Raw genomic sequence first — 20441 nt, 5'->3', positions numbered from 1 at the left:
ATCTGAGCTCCTTCTTCTCAAACCCCTACCCAAACCAACCCAGCCAGTATTTATGTTTATGCTCTGTCAGGTGTTACTGCTATGTTCCTTGCTTCCTATCTAGGGTATAAGTGTTGGATTAACAGAAGCAGTTGTCGCTGCATTGGACCGTCATTCGAGCATTCCCGATCTTGGATTGACCTCTCCTCTCGCCACCCGGGGATGCTTACCCCCAGAACTCCCCTGATGTCCCTGTGGAGTATATGGCGAGAACAAGGAGGGAGGGGTGTCGGGCTTGAAACGACCAAGTACTTGCCGCCCACCTAAATACCGCTGCTCCTGACGTCATCTCCACCTCTTACTCACACGGCCCCTTCAGACCGAGGCCTGGGTCGAGTGGGAGTAGAGGGGGAGAGGAGGAAGGCAGAGAAAGGAGGAGTGAAGGAGAAGACGGATGTGGGGCAGGCAAATATGGAGCAGGGGACGATAGGACAATGGATTGCCAGCGTCAGAAGTTCCTGAAGGCTTAAAACACTCCGACGTGAGCATGGTGCTGAGGTTTTGGAACGTGCCCAGCAGGAGTGGGAAAGAGCACAGGGAGCTAGGAGACAGCAAGGGCTGGAGAGAATTGCAGAGGAAAGGGAAGATGAAACACAGGAATAAATGAAATGAATAAGGGAGTGATGGAAGAAGGAGGGTGACTATGTAAGGGGCAAAAAACACCCAGGACGTAACTTAATAATGGCTCTTGAGGGGCCGGGGTGCAGAGGCTAATGTACTCGGAGTGCCCTGGGATCTCGGGGGTGGCTGTCATCTGTGAAATCTCCACCCATAATGGTGTGCCAGTGAATGAGAGCAGAGGGTGTATACTGGGATGGAGTATGGTGTATTAGTGACTCAATATCCGTATGGAGGTGTATATAAGCACGCTCATGAGAGAGATGGGGCTAGAGGAGGTTTGACAGTCAGGCAGAATTGTCTTGTGTCCAGCTGGGACAGACGGGGAGAACAGCCACGACCATGGGCTTTGCGGTACCGGTGAGTAGAAGTATTTGAAGAATAGTCTTGTGGGAGAGTAAAGTACCAGCAGTCACTACTCGGAAAAAACAGCAATATTATTTAACGCATATGTTCCAGGTTGTGGCGAATATTAAGAGGTAGAATTAACTCAGAGTAAGACTTATAACATTTAAGTGAACCTTTATCACTCACGGATGGTTGTCTAGTCTTTTGGATAAGTAGACTGAAGTCATACATGGCTATCAAGTTACGTACTTAGTTGCTGTCAAGTCGTAATTAAGCGATTGAAACTTCCCTTGTGTCAAGATGAGACTCGGGAGAGTAATGTTATAAGCTGTGTAACTTGTTTCCAAAGTAGTGTAAATACTGTGTATCAGATTGTTAAAGATTAAAGTAAAAATTGTTTCTGTGTTTTGTAACCTTAGTGTGGAACTGTTAATTTTTGGAAGTTCGGGAGGGAGTCTGGGGCAAAAAGGGGTATTTAATATCTTGTTGTCCTAACCTACGAGGTTGTAGGTCCCCTCTGGGTTTGTCTCAACACTCTCCGCTGCTACTGTCACACGCTACCAACTACTCATTAGTGGCAGCCATTCACCGTACTTGGCGAGACTGAGTGCGAAGCATACCAAGGGTTATGTAGAGTTTAGGATACGACACACCGCAGGTGGCGATCGGGCATTGGGGTGGGCCATCCGGGATGTATTCCAGGGGTAGGTCGCCTGTGAGATCGCCACGAGTCCAGTAGGAGTTGGTGGGTGGCGTGGTGGGCAGACCTCTTTCTGTAGCGGCCCTGTGTGATGCGGGGCTCTCTGGGCTAGGGGCAAAGAGGTCCAGGAGGTGCGCCCGGCCCTGGCCCTTAGTCATTGTCGGGGTTCTGGGAGAGGACCTGGGGAGGCCCAGGGCTGGGGTCGGGGATGGAGAGGGTGGCGCCCAGGGTGGGCTGCTGCTTCGTTCTGCAGAGGCGTCCGTCAGGGAGAGTCTGCAGCCGCCATCACTGAGGGAGCCTCAGTGACTGCAACAGGCACCGGGGAAGACCTGCTGACTCTGGGGGCTGCGGTCTCACCATCGGGAGGAGGTTGGCAGGGGTGAGCTGCGGCCTCTCGTCCTAAAGGAGTCTGACAACACCTGGGGCTGCAGGAACAGGACACCAGGCCTCGGGGATGTCACGCCCCCTCTGGTCTCTGGTGGGGTCCCTGGAAAGGAGAAGAAACCGCCCTCTCGTGTAGAAGGGAGGGGAGAGGGGCACCTAACTCTGCCACTGGAGTGGTGGACGGGGCAAGAGGTACCTTCCTCTACAGAAGCCTGGGGATGGGCAGAGGGAGAGCAGCCGAGGGCTGACTCTCCTACTCGGCAGGGCGGGGAGGTCCCGCCAGAACTCTGGTCCAGGCTAGACAGGGGAGGTCCTGGGGACTTTCCCTCCGTCAGGCAGCCCCGTTGGGCACTGCCTGGGCTCCTAAGGGGGACAGGAGGGCCAGAGGAGTCAGGGGAGGCTCCTCTGAGCACTACAGACCCTGGCGGCAGGGAGAAGGTGCCCAGTGGATACGCCTGGCTACTGCCACAGCTCAGACAGAGGCTGCTCTCTGGCCTAGTTCCTGACGATGAGGAGAAGGCGCCCAATGGATACGCCCAGCTATTGCCACAGTGCCGACAGAGACTGCTCTCCAACCATCATTTCAAGGGCAGGGAGAAGGCACCCGATGGATATGCCTGGCCATTGCCACAACACCGACAGAGATTGCTCTCCGGCTCTTGTTTTGGAGGCAGGGAGAAGACGCCCAATGGATACGCCCAGCTATTGCCACAGTGCCGACAGAGACTGCTCTCCTGCCTTTGAGTCTGGGGCTCCTGCCCTGGAGACAGCTTTGGTGGATGGCGACGGCACGTCCGCTGCCCCTCCTGGGGGATAGCAGCCCTTGAGGCTCCTCCTGAATCCTCTGCCAAAAAGGAGACTGGTCCAGGGGACTTGGTGTCTGAGGGTCTGCTTGGGAGCTTGTCTTTGCAAGTCCCACCCCGATTCTCGTGAGTGTTCCCTCCGCTAAAGTGTAGTGTACTTTTACTGTACACTACCCGGTGGTCTGGCTGCAGGGATGAGGGTCGTAGGGTCATGGGAGAGATACGCTGTTTCTGTCCAGAAGGCTCATCAGGTGAAAAGAGCCTCTCCGTCATCTCCTTGTGGGGTGGGGGTCACCTCCCTGTACCCTCCTCCTAGGGTGGTAGTGTCTGGCTCGCTTCACTGAGCCGGTATTTCACTAGCAAGTATTATCCATCCAACTGATGTAGTGATAGTTATTAGACAGATATATATAGAGTTGCAAAAATTGATCAAAATTTGAGTAAAAGCATCAAAATTTATTTCTTCATCTCTGTCAAAGAACCTATCTATCTTTCTACTTGGTACTGCACTCAGGTGCGGGTAAGGGGATGAGTCTGTTATGATGTGGCAAGGGTAAACCAGCTCTGCTGTCGGGCCCTGCTGTGGATGTCACTGATTGGATTGCACAGTTGACCCTTGTGCAGTGTAGTGCGGTGAGAATCTGTCCGTTCTTCCCTTTGGGGCTAAGATGCGAATGAATGTGTTTGAATGGATGAGTAAATGGGGAGTGTGTTGTCCTGTCTCGGCTACCTCCCCTTCCTTGGGGGAAGCAGCCTAGATATATAGATAGATAGATAGAGACCATCCACTCATCCAATGAAGCAACATACTTATTAGATAGCTACATACTGGTATAAATAGTTGCAAAAAAATATTAAAAGATGATTAAAAGGCATCAATATTTATTCAAATGCAATGGAGGAATTGAGGAACAGAAAGACAGGAGGAAGTAGTTCATACAAGGAGGGTGGAAAGGTTTCAAGAGGATGGGGAAAAGGCAGAACATAAGAGAGAAGTGGAGAAGCGATTGGGTAAATATGATTTGGTGCAGACGGAGGATGTGGAAGGTGTGTGCAAGATACTCACTGAAGAAATCTGGGCAGCATGTGAGGTGGTGTGTGGGATGAAGAGAACACAAAAGGGCGTGCAAGGAACAGCATGGTGAAATAAGAGGTGAGACAGGCTGTGGCACAAAAGAAGAAAGCGTATAGTGAGTGGATGAGAAACGGGCGTGGAAGAAATTAACAGTCAGAAGAGAGAGTTATATGTAGAGAGGAAGAGAGAAGTGAAAAGATTAGTAAGCGAGAATAAGAAGAGTGTGGATGAAGAATTTGGAAGGAATTTGAGTGGAAAGTGGAAAGAATGTAAGAAAATGTTCTAGTAAGAGGTAAAGAGAGTTAGACAGGGTGGCAAAAGAAGTTAGTTGGGTAGTGAAAGATAAAAATGGCAGATTGCTGGTGGAGAAGGGAGAAAAAGTGAGCAGATGGTGAGATCACATTAACCTGTCACGTCCTGAGCTATTTCGCACCTCTGTCACCCCCCAATCCTGAGGTATTTTCGATTTTTTTTTTTTTTTTGGCTAAAACATCCGCTTTTGGTGAGAAACATTGAAATTTCATAGAGAAATCGCTCATCTGAGGTTTAAAATACTCAATCCAGGTAGCAGTACCTCCTTACTTGACTGGGTTTTCTAACACGGTGGCACCAAAGAAAACGAGTTCTATGGGAGGGTAACTATTTCACACCACTCATAAACGGTATTTATTTACTTGGTACGAATTTATATGTAGTACGAGAGTATATTGGTTTTTAAACAGTAATGTAGGCATTATAAGCATTGTTTCACTCACTAACTCATCACCATACCTGACCTTCTTTTGCCACATTACCTGATCATCATTTCTGACTGTATCTTCCTCTAATGCTATGTAAACTTTGTCCTCCACATTGTCATCGATTGGCGAATCACTCTGGCCCTGAATGTCTTTATTGGCCAGGTCACTGGTAACAGGTGAATTACCAAGACAATGGCGTGCGGGGGGAGGGGGAGAGGTTATGCGGTGTAAGGCACTGTCCCTGTTTGGCATCTTGTAGAGGAATAGAGGAAGGTGTCCCGTGTATACGTACGATAAATCACGCGCGAAAATTGAAAATTGTGCAAATTAGGGACCTTGCAATTGCACGACGTACCAGTACGTCGTCGGGACTGGCAAATGCAAAATGTTGCAACGTACCCATACGTCATCGGGACATCTCGGGTTAAGGAATTGTTGAACATAGAGAATGAAAGTTTCATTCATTGCCAGACGCCATGTATCCCACACGGGGTGGCCAAGGGCTTAGAGTTAATTGTTTTACAGGGAGGGGCACTAATCCTCCACCAACCCCACTTGACACGTAGGGATGCCAACAGCATCTGGTGTTCCCAGGCAGTCACCCATCCAAGTACTAACCAGACCCAACGTTGCTTAACTTCGCTGATTGAACGGGAAGCGGTGTACTCAACGTGGTTGCGAGTATACAGTAAGTGGCTGGGGAGTGGCTGGGAGATGGAGGGATGTGAGAAGAGAGGAAGAAATTAGTAGGATGGAAGTTGTTAAAGCAATGAAGAAAGTCAAAATGGGGAAAGCCCCAGGAAATGATGGAGTGTGAATGAAATTCTGAAACATGGGGGAGAGATAGTAGTACAATGGATGTGGAAGATGTGCAGACTGGCCTGGGAGGAAGGTAGACTCCCAGAGGATTGGAAGTCAGGTATAATTATTCCCTTGTGCAATGGAAAAGGGGAAAAAGAAGTGTGTGGTAATCACAGGGGCATTTGTCTTCATAGTGTAAAAGGAAAAGTATATGGTATTATAGTTACTGACAGAGTTAGGGAAATAACAGAGGAATTAGTTGGAGAAGTGCAGGGAGGTTTTAGGAAGGGAAGAGTTTGTGTAGATCAGATATTCATTCTTTGATCTTTAGTGGAAAAGTTTCTAGAGAAGGGAAAGAAATTGTATCCAGCCTTCATGGATTTGGAGAAAGCATATGACAGGGTGGATAGACAAAGAATGTGGAAAGTATTAAGAATATATGGAGTAAATGGAAAGTTGCTGAATGTCATGAAGAGTATGCATGAGGGCGCTAAGGCAGCAGTGCGTGTGAATAGTAAACTGAGTGAATTTTTCTATTTTAAGGATTGAAAAAGGGATATGTCATGTCTGCATGCTTGTTCAATCTTTATATGGATGGGGTTATAAAAGAGATCCAAAGTAGGGCAGTGGATGTGGGAGCGGCCCTAGTGAGAGAGGGCAGTGTGTGGAAACTCCGTGTATTGTTGTTTGCTGATGATATTGTGTTGTTAAGTGAAGACGAAGGGGAGCTACAAGGCTTGGTGGATCAGATTGGGAGAGTGTGTAAGAAATCTAAAGGTGAATGTAGGGAAGAGTAAAGTTTGGTCTTCGAGAGAAATGAAGTCGGTGAATGTACAGTGAGGTTGGATACGGAGGAAATGGAAAATGTGAATGCATTTGAGTACATGGGTGGTGTGATGAGTACTTCCTTGTTTACTTGTAGGTGTTTCGAGGAGATTCCTCAAAGCAATGGTCCTCCGAACCCGGCATTCATGCATTGCAGGTCCACTTGGTCCGGTAATGAATTTGTAGTCGCTCTGCAGAGTGATGTGTATGCCAGTACTGGTGGCTTATCAGGTACCGTCCTCAGGAATTCATCCAGTTGGGCTTTGAAGTGTTTTACATAGCAGTTAGTTAGGTCCCGAATTCTTTGTGGCAGGCAGTTGAAGATTCTGGGACCACTGTAGGGCAGACTGGATGAGAGGAGAGTCTTGATCCTCGCTGGTGCTTGTGATGGTGGGATTTTTCTTACACACCTTCGACCTGCCCTCTGGTTAAAATGTGGTTCCACCTCACTGATGTTGGAAGAGTTAGGTACCAATTTTTCAAGGACCTTTCATGTGTAGATGATGATGTATCTTTCTCTTCGTCGCTGCTGAGAATATAGCCCCAGTTTTTTAAGTCTGTCCCACTAAGAGAGTTCTTTCATGCCCTTTATTTGCCTGGTGTATGCTCTCTGTATGGACTCAAGGGCCTGAATGTCCATAATCCTGTGGGAGGACCATAGCTGACTGCAGTAGTCCAGGATAGGTTGGACAAGTGCCCTCCACAGAGTCAGCATGCACTCCTTCTCCCAGGAATAGAAGGTTCTACGAGCCCACCCAGCGATTCTTCTGACCTTCTTGATGGTTTGCTCTATGTGGTGCTTGAAAGTGGCATACCCCAAGGCATTTTGCATGGCAGCTTGTGTCAATTGCCTCATTTTCACTTGTGAGCAAAGAGGTGTTGTCGAGGATCTCTTGGTTGGTACCACTTCTGAGCAGTTGGAACTTGCCATCGTTGAACATCATGTTGTTTTTCCCCGCCCAAAGGTAGATTTTGTCGAGGTCCTCTTGGAGAAGATCTACATCTTTAGCTCTGATGTTCTTGCATATGTTGGTGTCGTCAGCAAAAGAGGCAAGTGTGGAGTGCACAACTTCTTTGTCAATGTCCCCTATCATTATTAGGAACAGTAGGGGACCCAGAACAGAACCTTGTGGGACACCACTCACAACTCTGTGTTCTGCTGATATGCCTCCATTTGCTACAACGGTCTGGAATCTTCTTGTGAGGAAGTTGTGAATCCACACTCCTATTTTTCCAGTTATGCCTAGGTCTCGTAGCTTGTGCAGAAGGATACCATGGTCGACCTTGTCAGATGCCTTAGCGAAATCGAGGAAGGCAGTGTCAACATTGTCACCCTCTGCTAAGTAGTGGAGGAGTTTGTCGTGGTGGGCGAGGAGTTGTGACAAGCAGGATCTTCCTTTACAGAAACCATGTTGGCCAGCATTGAAGAGAGATCTTCTGTTGAGGAAGGCATGAATTTTATTTCTCATAATCTATTCAAAGATTTTTACTGTATGTGAGGTTAGGGCAACTGGTCTGTAGTTTTTTGCTAATCCCTTGGTTCTGCCTTTATGGATTGGAGTTATCATGGCTTTCCTTGCTTCTGCAGGTACTATGCCTGTGTCTAGGGAATGGCGCCACAGTAGATACAAGGGATGTGCCAAAGCATCTTTGCACCTGATTAGAAGATTGGTTGGTATGCCATCAGGGCCAGGTGCTGAGTTTGGTTTGAGCTCTTCAATTGCCATGGTGATGTCCTGTTCTGTGAATTCAATGTTGTGTAATATGCTGATGTCTTCAGGTGCCTGTGGTGGGCTGTAGAAAAAGGTCCTTGGATCTAATATCTTCTTTGTTTCTTCTGGTTCGCTGAACACTGACTGGTATTGTTCGGCTAGAAGTCCACATATTTCTTTGGGATCTTTCATTTCTCTTTCGGCTGTTACCAAGGGTCCGACTGGGCTGCACGACTTCAGGAACCGCTTGGTGTAATTGAAAAAGTAGCTGGGGCTCTGTCTCATGTTCATGATTGCTTTGTTTTCTTCTCTAATTCGTTGCTCTTCATGGGAGTTTTGGAGACTTGTTTCTATTTCCATCAACTGGGTCATTATTACTTGTTTTTTCCTCTTGCTTTTGGTTTTTTGTATTTGCTTGTTTAATTTAGTCCTCTTCCTCATGAGTATTCTTCTGTCCCAGAGTATGGTCGTTCTTCTAAGTCCCTGCTTCGTCTTTTGTGGAATATGATTTTTGGAGATGTGGAATATTGTTGTAATTATGGTTTCCATCATACTGTCTGGATCTTGGTTTTGTAATGTTTGCTTCCATTTCACTGTGGCCAAAGAGGATTTCAGTCCCTCCCAATCAGCTTCGTTGCTATTAAAGTTGAGGGTTCTAAATCCTTCTTTATTAGTTTCATGTATCTGAGTCTCCCTGGCTGTTTTCTTTCTATTCAGTGTGACTGTAATGAGGTTGTGATGTGAAGTATTTGTTTTCTCAGCTCTGTACCCATGTATTAGTTCTTGGTTGTTTGTTAAAAGGAGGTCCAGGATGTTGTTTCCCCTGGTTGGTATAGTAATTTCTTGACTTAAGAAGAGTTGTTCTATGAGGTGTTGCAGTGCTCTAGCCTGAACTTGGTCCTCATGACTTCCTCCCCCAATCGTTCCTGCTGGCCATTTGATAATGGGAAGATTAAAGTCTCCCATGATAATAAGGTCATTTAAGGGGGGAGGTAGGTCTTCGATGGTGGAATTCAACTTTGTTAGGACCTCACTAAAGCTTTGTTTGCTGCAGAGTGGGGGACGGTATATGTTCACCACAATCGTTGCTAATTTTTTGATGTGTAGTATTATTAGTTCTGCTTCACCATTTGAGTAAGAGAGTAAGGTATGGGTGTTCGTTGCTAGGTCATTTCTAACATATATTGTGACACCCTCGTGCGACCTATTTTTTCTGTCTGCTCTAAACACTGTAATTTTGTAGTTGTATTTCAGCGTTACTGATGTCCTCACTGAGGTGGGATTCTGTGAGAGCGAGGAAGGCAAAGTCTTCCAGGTATGATAGGTCAGCTAGGAAAGGGACTTTGTTTCTGTTTGATTTTGGGAACAGGCCTCGGATATTTCCCATAAGGAAGCATTCTAGTGGCCCTTTACTGCACTGAGCCAGGGGAACATTTGAGGTGACATTGGGGTTTGCAGTTGTGGCAGATTTATTTGTTTCCCTATCTGATTTTGAATCAGGTGTCCCTGAGCATCTACCACTTTGCCTAGGTTGGCTATTGTATGTTTGATCTCCATAATCATTTCTAAAAAATTGCTGTGGCTGGTCTCTGTGGTAGTTTGCTCTAGGCACTGCTGTGATCTGGGTGCAAGGTGTTGTAGTCTCTGGGGGGCCTGTTGGGGCAGCGAGTCATCTTGGGGTAAGGATGGAAGTTTGGAGAATGAAGTGCTGAAAGATTACAACAAGGAAGAAAGGTTGCTGGTTCTTTGACAGCGGTGATAAGGAACAGGGAAGTGATCATGGAAGTAAAAAATGTCACTGCATTATAGTATTGTGATACCAACTCTAACATATGGAAGTAAAGCTTGGACCTTGTTGGAAGGACGCAAGTCAAGAATGAGACCAGTGGAAATGAGTTATTTGAGAGGAGCATGTGGAGTTTCATGGAGAGACAGACTGACAAATGAGGAAGTGAAGGGGCAGTGTAGTGTGGATGTGGATGTGATAGAAAGCTTTAGGAGAAAATTTACACTGAAGTGGTTTGGCCATGTGGAGAGGATGGAGAGCAAGAGAGTAATGAAGAGAGTGTATGTCAGTGAGGTGGAGGGGGAGGCTAAGGATGAGATGTAGGGATGGAGTGGAGAGGTATATGAGAAAAGGGAGTGTGAGTTGGGGGGAGGGCAGTGGAATGGCAAGGATAGAACAACATGGAGGCGGTTTGCTTGTGGCCACCCCTCATGGGATTAAGGCGTCTGGCAATACCGTAGATATCGTAGAATAGACAGATAGTGTTGTCCCATATGACTGTCTGAAGAGTGTGACTGTAAATGTGTACATATGTAAATATGCCATGAAAACAGGAAATTATAGAGGCATAAAACTTTTGGACCAGATAATGAAGGTAATGGAGAGAATTCAAGAAGGTATGATTAGAGAAAGTGTGAATACTGATGAGATCCAGTTTGGGTTTATGCTAGGCAAAGGGACCACTGATGCCATATTCATTGTTCGACAGCTTCAGGAAAAGTATATAGGAAAGAAAAGGGAACTGTACTTTGATTTTGTTGATTTGGAGAAGGCTTTTGACAGAGTCCCTAGAGAGGTGGTGAAGTGGGCAATGAGAAATCTTGGGGTTGAGGAGTGGCTGGTTAGGATCGTTAATGGCCATGTAAGTGGGTGCTCTCACCCAGGTGAGTGAATGGAGATTTAAGCGATGGGCTTTCCATGAATGTTGGTGTGTATCAGGGGTCAGCTTGAGGCCCTTACTGTTTATCATGGTGCTTGGAGCCCTCTCACGTGACTTCAGACTGGACTCCCGTTGGAGATGTTGTGTACCGATGATTTGGTGTTGATTGCTGAGAATGAAAGGGAGGCAAAAGAATGATATAAGAAGTGGAGAGATGGTATGGTGCACAAGGGCTTAAGAGTAAATGCAGATAAAACAATAGTGATGGTATCTAGGGCTAGGGGTGGTACTGTCAAAAAGGGAGAGTGGCCAAGTGCGATTTGTTACAAGGGCGTGGGAAGCACTTCCATCTTGAGCAGTGTTTGTGATAAGCAGGTGCATAAGAGATGTAATAGCATCAAAGATAGACTGCGAGAGCTGATTTTGTGTGTGCGGCGTGTCGGGGAGCGCACATGGAGATTGTCAAGTGTGAAAGGACTGCAGGCGAGTCTCTCGTGTGTAAGAGTTTTGTTATTTGGGAGACATGTTATGTGCTGGAGGTGAAGTTGGTGCTAGGTCTGTAGCAGTGGTGGGCACAGCTAACAGAAAAGTTGGCTTCAATAACCACTAATCCGCTAGCTCAAAAGCTAACTTTGATAATGCTAAAATGATAAACTGCTAAAAAATTCAGTGGAAGCTAATAAAAACCACTAACTTTTATTTTATGAATTTTAGCTTCAGTTTGTTTTTTGGCTGTATAACCATTAAAGAGCTGAACTTTTAATATGCAGTTTAAACACAGAGCTTTCCAAAAAGGTATAGCATGCAAGGATCAGATGATGATCAAGATATACATAAATAATTAAATGAACAAATGAAATTAAATGTTAATTTAGATTCAACATGCAGTATACAGTAAAAGGCCTATTATTCGGCAGCTGATTATTCGGTAGGTCCGACATTTCGGCAGTTTTGAGAAATAGTTCCATTTACCAAAATCTTTGATTGTTCAGCAGATGTCCGGAATCATTTCGGCAGTCCAGGAAGTGTTATCTGTGACTTGTAGGCCTGTTTCATTACACTTCTGTATGTTCATCAATTTCTATATTTTTTCAGATTCAGGTATAGTACTGTAGTGATTACAACATTGCACAGTATCATACAGTACAGTAAACACCCCCTCCAAATTAGCGAGAGTTATGTTCCAAGCCCCCTCACTAATTCTTGAAATTCATTCATTCTTGATGCCTTCCTGAAAGTGACATTTACCAGTAATTGCACAGCCCATGAACCACTGATACTGTAATGCATTACCCATAAATAAATGGTGCTTGTTAAATCAGTTTCCCCATTGTGTTTATTTGTACGGCTGTACCCCCTGGGGGTAGCGGGGTTTTCAATAATACTCCCCCAGTATCCCTGCTTGTCGTAAAAGGTGACTAAAAGGGTTGGCGGAGGGTTAGTGCCCCTCCCCCGAAAACAACTAACTAAAAACACAAACAAGAAGCCTCGGACAAGGACTGACCAAACGATGACGACCCAGGACCGGACAAAGGACTTGGTAATGAGTACATGGGATGTAAGAGGAGCGAATGATGAGGTGAAAGAGAGAGAGATTGTCCAGGTGCTTGAGGGTGCGAAAGTGGATGTATGTGGAATAACTGAAACAAAATGGAGAGGAGAAACTGTGAGAGAATGGGAGTATGGATGGGGTATATGTGCAGGAGTAGATGAGAATGAGAGGGCAAAGGAAGGAGTGTGTATAGTTGTGAGTAAAAGATGGAAGAAGAGCATAAGACAGTATGGCTCAGTTGGGTCAAGGATTGTGTGGGTAAAGTTGAAAGTTGGAATACAAATGTGGGCGATTGTGTGTGTGTATGCGCCAACGCAAGATCGTGCTAGAAGAGTGAGAGAAGAGTTCTGGACAAATGTGGAAGTGTGCATGGAAAAGTTTGGAAGGAATGAGAGAGTGTTTTTGATTGGTGATATGAATGGTAAAGTTGGTAATGTGAAGGTGGATGGAATAGTTGGTGAGTGGGGTGTGCCTGCTGAGACAGATGAGAATGGGAGTGCGTTAGTGGACATTTGTGGTGGGAGGGGGTTGGTGATAGCCAATACCCTCTTCAGGCATAAAATGATCCACAGGTATACATGGCGAGTGATGAGAAGGGTGGGTGGTGAACTGAATGAAAGGAAGGCAATGATTGATTATGTGTGTGTGGATGAAAGGATGCGAAGATGTGTAAAGGATGCAAGAGTGTATAGAGGTTGGGGGAGTGAACTTTCTGACCACTACTTGGTGGTGGCCAGAATTAGGATGCAAGATGGAGGAATAGAAGAAGGGAAAGACGAGAGGAAGGAGTAGTTGCAAGGAGAGTGGAAAGGTTACAAGAGGATGAGAAAAAGGCAGAGTATAAGAGAGAAGTGGAGGAACGATTGGGCAAATATGAATTGGAGCAGATGGAAGACGTGGAAGGTGTGTGTAAGATATTTACAGAAGAAATATGTGCAGCATGTGATGTGGTGTGTGGAAGGAAGAGAAGACGGAGGGGGGTGCAAGGAACAGCATGGTGGACTGAAGAGGTGAAACAGGCTGTGGCACAAAAGAAGAAAGCGTACAATGAATGGATGAGAAATAGGGGCCTGGAAGAAGTTGAGAGGCGGAAGAGAGAGTTATATGTGGAAAGGAAGAGAGAGGTGAAAAGATTAGTAAGAAAGAGTAAGAAGAGAGTGGATGAGGAATTTGGAAGGAATTTGAGTGTAAAGTGGAGGGACTGTAAGAAAATGTTCTGGAGAGAAGTGAAAAGAGTAAGACAGGGTGGAAGTGAAGTTAGCAGGGGAGTGAAAGATAAAAATGGTAGATTACTAGTGGAGAAGGGAGAAAAAGTGAGCAGCTGAAGAGAATACTTTAAGGAATTGTTGAACAAAGAGGATGGAAGTAATGCGAGTATAAGTGGCTGGGGAATGTCTGGGAGAAGGAGGGAGGTGAGAAGACAGGAAGAAATCAGTAGGATAGAAGTTGTGGAAGCAATGAAGAAAGTTAAATCGGGGAAAGCCCCAGGAATTGATGGAGTGTGTGGTGAAATGCTGAAGCATGGGGGAGAGATAGTAGTAGAATGGATGTGGAAGATGTGCAGATTGGCCTGGGAGGAAGGTAGAGTCCCGGAGGATTGGAAGTCAGGTATAATTACTCCCTTGTACAAAGGAAAAGGGGAAAAAGAAGTGTGTGGTAATCATAGGGGCATTTGTCTTCTTAGTATAATAGGAAAAGTGTATGGTAGGATACTTATAGACAGAGTTAGAGAAAGAACAGAGAAATTAGTTGGAGAAGAACAGGGAGGCTTTAGGAAGGGAAGAGGTTGTGTAGATCAGATATTCATTCTTAGATCTTTAGTGGAAAAGTTTCTAGAGAAGGGAAAGAAGTTGTATGCGGCTTTCATGGATTTGGAGAAAGTATATGACAGGGTGGATAGACAAGGATTGTGGAAAGTGTTAAGAATATATGGAGTAGATGGGAAGTTGTTGAATGCTGTGAAGAGTATGTACGATGGTGCGAAGGCTGCAGTGCGTGTGGATGGTGAACTAAGTGAATTTTTCTCTTTGAAAGTTGGTTTGAAACAGGGATGTGTCATGTCTCCATGGTTGTTCAATCTGTACATGGATGGCGTAATAAAAGAGTTACAAGGTAGGGTAGTGGTTGTTGGAGTGGCCCTGGTGAGAGAGGATAGTGTTTGGGAACTCCCTGTACTGTTGTTTGCAGATGATACTGTGTTGTTGAGTGAAGATGAAGGGGAGCTGCAAGGCTTGGTGGATGAGTTTGAGAGAGTGTGTAAGAAACGGAACCTAAGGGTGAATGTAGGGAAGAGTAAAGTGATGGTCTTTGAGAGAGGTGAAGTTAGTGAATGTACAGCGAGGTTGGATGGTGAGGAATTGGAAAATGTGAGTACGTTTAAGTATTTGGGTAGTGTGATGAGTAAGGATGGAGGTTTGGAGGGTGAAGTGCTTGAAAGGGTACAGCAGGGAAGAAAGGTTGCTGGTTCCTTGAAAGCAGTGATAAGAAAGAGGGAAGTGAGCATGGAAGTGAAAAAGTTACTACATGACAGTATTGTGATACCAACTCTAACGTACGGAAGTGAAGCTTGGACATTGTTGGAAGGACACAAGTCAAGAGTGAGAGCAGTGGAAATGAGTTATTTAAGAGGAGCCTGTGGAGTCACGTGGAGAGACAGGCTGACGAATGAGGATATAAAGGAGCGTTGTGGTGTGGATGTGGATGTGATAGGAAGCGTTATGAGGAACACACTGAGGTGGTTTGGCCATGTGGAGAGGATGGAGGGTGAAAGACTGACGAAGAGAGTGTATGTGAGTGAGGTGGAGGGGGGAAGAGGGAGGGGGAGGCCGAGGATGAGATGGAGGGAGGGGGAGGCCGAGGATGAGATGGAGGGAGGGGGAGGCCGAGGATGAGATGGAGGGATGGGGTGGAGAGGTATATGAGAGAGGGGGGTGTGAGTTGGGAGCAGGGCAGTGAAATGGCGGGGGACAGGGCGACTTGGAGGCGATTTGTTTGTGGCCACCCCAAACGGGATTGAGGCGTCTGGCAATAGATATAGATAGATAGATAGGATTAGCGTTTCCATTAACTTTGAAAACCAGGCAATGGGATGCAGAAAGTGTGAACTGTTAATGTTTGGGGGTAGGGTTGTGACAGGCAGAACGAAAATATCTGCGATGTCTTAGAATGTGACCTCAGAGATAAGGGACTGAATAGGGAGGCTGTCAGAGATTAAGCAGCATGGACATCCGCCATTAGATGACCAATACTGACACATGCAAGCATGCTGGAGCCTTTCTAAATGAAACAAAATGATCTACAGCCAGACATCGTGATCCCGCAAGGGGTGGCCGTTTGCCTTTCAGTTGTTTTACAGGAAGGAGCATTAACCCTTCACCATCCACTTGTTAACATGTAGGGAACACATATGGGTTGGTCATACAGTTACCACCCAACATTGTAAATGGTCTCTGGCTTGCAGGAAACCATTAGGTTTGTCACTCAGTGTAGAGCCACCTGAAAAGGAAAGAAAAATGATAAAACGTGACAGGAATGATGGGAGACATAGGAAGAGAGCAGGGCAGACACAGAAAAAGAATGATAAAGGTGAAGGAAGAAGTAATAAGCACCACATCAAGTGAATGGATAATGGTCATCAACACCTACCACCAAGAAATATGAAGAATGGAAAAAATAAAATTAAAAATATTAAAAAACACAGCAAATAGAAGAAAAGAACTTAAGAATAAAAGAAATATCTGGAAGCACAGCAAGATGAACAAAGGAAATATCTAGAACAAAAGAAATGGTCAAGAACAAAAGAAATATCAAGAAGCTCAAGCACAACACTATGCAAAACTAGAAGAACCGGTGAGTGGGCAGACAGGACCTTCACCAGCTGTGTGAGGAGATGAGAGGGCAGACAGGACCTTCACCAGCTGTGTGAGGAGATGAGTGGGCAGACAGGACCTTCACCAGCTGTGTGAGGAGATAGTGGGCAGACAGGACCTTCACCAGCTGTGTGAGGAGATAGTGGGCAGACAGGACCTTCACCAGCTGTGTGAGGAGATAGTGGGCAGATAGGACCTTCACCAACTGTGTGAGGAATGGGCAGACGGGACCTTCACCAGCTGTGTGAGGAGATGAGTGGGCAGACAGCACCTTCACCAGCTGTGTAAGGAGATCAGTGGGCAAACAGCACCTTCACCAGCTGTGTGAGGAAATGAGTGGGCAGACAGGATCTTCACCAGTTGTGTGAGATGAGGAAACTGAAGCAACAAGAGGTGGCAAACAATAAGGTAGAGAGAATAAGTGACCAGCTAAGAGAGATGAGGGAAGAGGTGTCCTGTATAGTGGAGGATAAAATCAGGAACTGCGTAACAGGGTTGAAGTTCTTTGTTCTTCATAATGTGCTCCTAACACTGGAAGTATATCTTTCTTTTGTTCTTCTTGTTGAGCTCCTGATACTGCAAGTATATCTTTCTTTTGTTCTTCTGGCTGTGTTCCTAACACTGCAAGTATATCTTTCTTTTGTTCTTCTGGCTGTGTTCCTAACACTGCAAGTATATCTTTCTTTTGTTCTTCTGGCTGTGTTCCTAACACTGCAAGTATATCTTTCTTTTGTTCTTCTGGCTGTGTTCCTAACACTGCAAGTATATCTTTCTTTTGTTCTTCTTGCTGTGTTCCTAACACTGCAAGTATATCTTTCTTTTGTTCTTCTTGCTGTGTTCCTAACACTGCAAGTATATCTTTCTTTTGTTCTTGCTGTGCTCCTAACACTGCAAGTATATCTTTCTTTTGTTCTTCTTGCTGTGCTCCTGACACTGCAAGTATATCTTTCTTTTGTTCTTTTTGCTGTGCTCCTGACACTGCAAGAATGTTTGCCAGAGACACGTCCGTCGTTTTGGCAACTTGTCCATGCGTCTGTCGCTAAAAATATATCCCACTCCTGACACCAATTTGCTGCATTGCAGAGTTTGTTGATATGTTGAGAACAATGAGTACAAAAGCCAGGACATTAATCAAAGGCCACTGAACATTTCTGATTTTTATTTCTTCCAGGCACAGCTGAGGTACACTTGTACAGCACAGTGGCTTTTCTCTCTCTCTCATGCTACCTTCGTTATTACTCCCTAATAATCAATATCCATTCATTTACTGACTACTCTGTCTTTTGCTGATTAACACTCATTGTCTGACCGACTACTTTCCACTCGGTACTGCTCTCTGTTGGCTGCCACACACAAACTAAACTAGGAGGTGCAAATCGCAATGGTCCTTTTTTATACCCCCCTCCCCCCGGCTGACTCCATCTCCAAAACAACACAGGATATTCTATAGCCTGGGAGGGAACTCACATTGTATCACATAATAATCCACTTAAATCCACAATACACAATAACAATAATAACAAGAAGAAATTCCTAAGGTAAGACATGTCCATGTTTCTAAAATGTTCCTCACATCTCCGGACAAAACTTTAGCCTAATCGTATGGCATAACACTTAATTTCTAGAATGTTCCTCACAACTCCAGACATAAAATATTAATCTAATCCTATGGCATTACACTTAACTTCTAGAATGTTCCTCATAACTCCGCATATAAACCACTCAGGTAATCCCAAGGCACAACACACAATTTTGAGGATGTTCCTTATCTCCAGATTTAAACCATTAACTTAATCCTATGGCTTAACACTTAATTTAGAGAATGTTCCTCACAACTCCACATATAAACCATTCAGCTAATCCCAAGACTCAACACATAATTTCTAGAATGTTCCTCATCTCCAGATATAAACCATCATCCTAATCCTACAGCATAATGCTTGAGATCTAGAGGGTTCCTCACATCTGGATATATAAACTACTAAGCTAATCCCACTGACACAACAGGGGGATAAATGGATGAGCCTCCTGTGCTGCATTACAATGGCATCACAATTTTATAAATGCCAAAACCAGTAGGTTAGAATTACAGTAGAAGTCCGATTTTTCGGCATCTATGGGACCAGGCAAGTGCCGAAATATCAAAATTGCCGAATTATCGAAAACCCTACCCACTCAGTACCTTATATGTTTTGGTGAACACTATCATCATTACTCTTACAAATGTGTTTGGAGAGAGTACTGTATACTGTTTGATACTGTACAATACTGTAATGAATACAGTACTATACAGTGGAAGCTCGATTATCCAGGCTCGGATACGATAGCTCCGGTTTAAACAGGAAGCATCCAGTTTCTAGGGAGAGAGGCATGGATAAACCAGAGAGAGTCTTGCTCACCCTGCCCCCACCCACACCTCCTGCTCACAACTCGATCACAAGGGTGGTAGGATGGAGTTTGGTGAGGCAACTGTTACTCCTGACGTAGCCTAACCTTGCTTAACTAATTAATAATTGAACCTAACCTGACCTAACCTGGGCTCCAGTTGGGAAATTGGGAAACTAAATCCACTTTTGTGTACGATGAGTTTCATCCATTATGCCCGAAGCAATCGTAGGTACGGCTTAAAGAACGTGATAAAAGAGAAAATCTTTCAGCAAGAGAAGGTAATTTACTACCCTCAAAATAGAAAAACACAGAAAACAAACTGGAGGAATATGAAGTGAATTGGTGAGGTCTTTAGGCTGTATGCTTAGACGAAAAGTAATGGGTTTCCTAGTTTTAGGGAACGAAATGAAACAAAAATGTCTGCTAATCAGAAAAAAAAAAAAATACTCATCTCATGTGTTCTCATAAGTTAGCATTGAGTTCTGCATTTTTCGTTAGGTATCGCGCCTCCCAACACATTTCGGACCAACAGAGCATTGTTGTTTCTTCCTCTTACATTTACTGTTCACTCTTTTGTTCGTTCTTAAGTGTACTGTATGTGTGAGAGAGAGAATTAATACAAACAATAATGCATTCCATTAACCCCATCATAGCTGTCAGCCTCGAACAATGCTTTACTGTACCGGTGTCAGGGATGTTGGGTTAGGGAGAGCTATAAAAAACTGCGAACAATTATGGGAAGGGAACGAAGGTCACTGGTATGTTTTCACGACCCTCCTCTACCATCTCAAACAGTCAGGCGGCCTGCCACTTCATCTCGGATGTTTTCGCCGATATGTTTAAATGCTAATGTAACATGCACCCTAATTATGAGTAAGTTTCTTCCAATATGCCGGAAACAAACGTAGGTAAGGCTTAAGGAGCGTTATAATAAGAAAACAAACTAGAAAAATACAAAAACAAACTAGAGAATATGAATTGAATTGGTAAGGTTATTACGCTGTATGCTTGGACGAAAATTTAAGAGTTTCACAATTATAGGGGACGAAATGGAACAATTATGTTTACTAATAAGAAAAAATACTTTCATCTCAAGTGTTCTTGTAAGGTGGCATGCAGTTCCACATTCATTGTTCGATGTTGCTTCCCAACACATTTCGGACCGACAGAGCATACAGTTATTTCTGCTCCTTACAGTTAAGTGTACATTTATTGCACATTCTTTTGTTCGTTCGTGTATGTGTGAAAGAGAGTATTGATACAAACAATAATGTATTCCATTAACCCCTTATGGCTGTTAGCCTTGAACAATGCTTTACTGTACCGGTGTCAGTAACGTTAAGTTAGGGAGAGCCATAAAAACTGCGAACAATTATGGGAAGGGAACCAAGGTCACTGGTATGTTTATACGACCCTACTCTACAATCCCAAACAGCTCGGCGGTCCTTTCATCCCAGATGTTTTCGCCGATATGTTTAAATGCTAAAGTAACATGCACCCTAACTTTATGTTTAAATTCTAATGTAACATGCCCCCTAATTTTCTTTCACGAATCATAACAAATCACAAGATAGGTTTAGGGAGGAGGGGAAAAAGCCAGGTGTACCAGACGAGTCTTTTCACATCTGTAAGAAAAAGAAACTGACTTTATAACTTTGAAAAAATGGTTTCAAGGTCTGCCACGGGCATACACAAATTTCTGAACTCACGAACATTGAGTATTTGAGGGGGGTAAACATACGCTTTGCTGTAAGCAGTAAAAGCACCTTACCAAATCAGTTCATCCTGATAGTCTGTTATATTTTTCTGATTACTTCTGGGTTGGTAAATAAACATTTCTTGTTAAATCTTTCCCCGCTGTTTTTATCTGTTCTGGGGTGACGACTCTTTGATTCATTAACGTAATGGCAGAAGACACTGT

At 44.7% G+C, this 20441-nt stretch overlaps 1 pseudogene; it reads right to left on the bottom strand.

Annotated features, from left to right (window-relative positions):
* Positions 1 to 5276: 5276 nt before the first annotated feature.
* LOC145405447 (5S ribosomal RNA) lies at positions 5277 to 5394 on the bottom strand (annotated as a pseudogene).
* Between the last annotated feature and the right edge of the window lie 15047 nt (positions 5395 to 20441).

The sequence above is a fragment of the Coenobita brevimanus genome, chromosome 66, assembly GCF_032717465.1.
Source record: "Coenobita brevimanus isolate Jiangsu-jjx chromosome 66, ASM3271746v2, whole genome shotgun sequence".
Lineage (NCBI taxonomy): Eukaryota > Metazoa > Arthropoda > Malacostraca > Decapoda > Coenobitidae > Coenobita > Coenobita brevimanus.
This window is presented reverse-complemented; position numbering and strand designations above follow the sequence as displayed.